This window comes from Cornus florida, unplaced genomic scaffold (assembly GCF_030987335.1).
Source record: "Cornus florida cultivar Cherokee Brave unplaced genomic scaffold, ASM3098733v1 CherokeeBrave_3.0.0_Hap2_scaffold_2, whole genome shotgun sequence".
Classification (NCBI taxonomy): domain Eukaryota; kingdom Viridiplantae; phylum Streptophyta; class Magnoliopsida; order Cornales; family Cornaceae; genus Cornus; species Cornus florida.
In genome coordinates this window covers 565,001-567,373 of record NW_026775693.1, presented here as the reverse complement: position 1 = coordinate 567,373, position 2,373 = coordinate 565,001, and positions in this window count along the sequence as shown.

The window sequence follows — 2,373 nt, the reverse complement described above, 5'->3', positions numbered from 1 at the left end:
CATCGTATGCTAAAAAATGAAGTTTGGAGTTTGGGTTTGAAAATTTTACGGGAACTTCCTAGAAGCCTAAGAAATGCTTTGCTCGAGACGGATTTCGATTTGGAGGTCCCCCGAGTTAATTTTGCCCATTACGACTCCTCGCCCGCACGCTCGTGCACCCCGACGTGCACGTGGGCATCGTATGCTAAAAAATGAAGTTTGGAGTTTGGGTTTGAAAATTTTATGGGAGCTTCCTAGAAGACTAAGAAGTGCTTTGCTCGAGACGGATTTCGATTTGGAGGTCCCCCGGGTTAATTTTACCCATTATGACTCCTCGCCCGCACGCTCGTGCACCCCGACGTGCACGTGGGCATGGTATGCTAAAATTGAAGTTTGGAGTTTGGGTTTGAAAATTTTATGGGAGCTTCCTAGAAGCCTAAGAAATGCTTTGCTCGAGACGGATTTCGATTTGGAGGTCCCCCGAGTTAAGTTTGCCCTTTATGACTCCTCGCCCGCATGCTCGTGCACACCGGCGTGCACGTGGGCATCGTATGCTAAAAAATGAAGTTTGGAGTTTGGGTTCAGAAATCTTATGGGAGCTTCCTAGAAGCCTAAGAAATGCTTTGCTCGAGACGGATTTCGATTTAGATTTCCGCCGTGTTAATTTTGCCAATTACGGCTCCTCGCGCGCACGCTCAAGCACCCCGACGTGCACACCGGCGCGCACGTGGGCATCGTATGCTAAAAAATGAAGTTTGGAGTTTGGGTTTGAAAATTTTACGGGAACTTCCTAGAAGCCTAAGAAATGCTTTGCTCGAGACGGATTTCGATTTGGAGGTCCCCCGAGTTAATTTTGCCCATTACGACTCCTCGCCCGCACGCTCGTGCACCCCGACGTGCACGTGGGCATCGTATGCTAAAAAATGAAGTTTGGAGTTTGGGTTCGGAAATTTTATGGGAGCTTCCTAGAAGACTAAGAAGTGCTTTGCTCGAGACGGATTTCGATTTGGAGGTCCCCCGGGTTAATTTTACCCATTATGACTCCTCGCCCGCACGCTCGTGCACCCCGACGTGCACGTGGGCATGGTATGCTAAAATTGAAGTTTGGAGTTTGGGTTTGAAAATTTTATGGGAGCTTCCTAGAAGCCTAAGAAATGCTTTGCTCGAGACGGATTTCGATTTGGAGGTCCCCCGAGTTAAGTTTGCCCTTTATGACTCCTCGCCCGCATGCTCGTGCACACCGGCGTGCACGTGGGCATCGTATGCTAAAAAATGAAGTTTGGAGTTTGGGTTCAGAAATCTTATGGGAGCTTCCTAGAAGCCTAAGAAATGCTTTGCTCGAGACGGATTTCGATTTATATTTCCGCCGTGTTAATTTTGCCAATTACGGCTCCTCGCGCGCACGCTCAAGCACCCCGACGTGCACACCGGCGCGCACGTGGGCATCGTATGCTAAAAAATGAAGTTTGGAGTTTGGGTTTGAAAATTTTACGGGAACTTCCTAGAAGCCTAAGAAATGCTTTGCTCGAGACGGATTTCGATTTGGAGGTCCCCCGAGTTAATTTTGCCCATTACGACTCCTCGCCCGCACGCTCGTGCACCCCGGCGTGCACGTGGGCATCGTATGCTAAAAAATGAAGTTTGGAGTTTGGGTTCGGAAATTTTATGGGAGCTTCCTAGAAGACTAAGAAATGCTTTGCTCGAGACGGATTTTGATTTGGAGATCCCACGCGTTAGTTTTTGCCCATTATGACTCCTCGCCCGCACGCTCAAGCACCCCGGCGTGCACGTGGGCATCGTATGCTAAAAAATGAAGTTTGGAGTTTGGGTTCGGAAATTTTATGGGAGCTTCCTAGAAGCCTAAGAAGTGTTTTGCTCGAGACGGATTTCGATTTGGAGGTCCCCCGAGTTAGTTTTGCCCATTATGACTCCTCCCCCGCACGCTCAAGCACCCCCGCGTGCACGGGGGCATTGTATGCTAAAAAATGAAGTTTGGAGTTTGGGTTTGGAAATTTTATGGGAGCTTCCTAGAAGCCTAAGAAGTGCTTTGCTCGAGACGGATTTCGATTTGGAGGTCCCCCGAGTTAATTTTGCCCATTATGACTCCTCGCCCGCACGCTTAAGCACCCCCGCGTGCACGTGGGCATTGTGTGCTAAAAAATGAAGTTTGGAGTTTGGGTTTGTAAATTTGATGGGAGCTTCCTAGAAGCCTAAGAAGTGCTTTGCTCGAGACGGATTTCGATTTGAAGGTCCCCCGTGTTAATTTTGCCCATTACGGCTCCTCGCCCGCACGCTCAAGCACCCCGGCGTGCACGTGGGCATTGTATGCTAAAAAATAAAGTTTGGAGTTTGGGTTTGGAAGTTTTATGGGAGCTTCCTAGAAGCTTAAGAAGT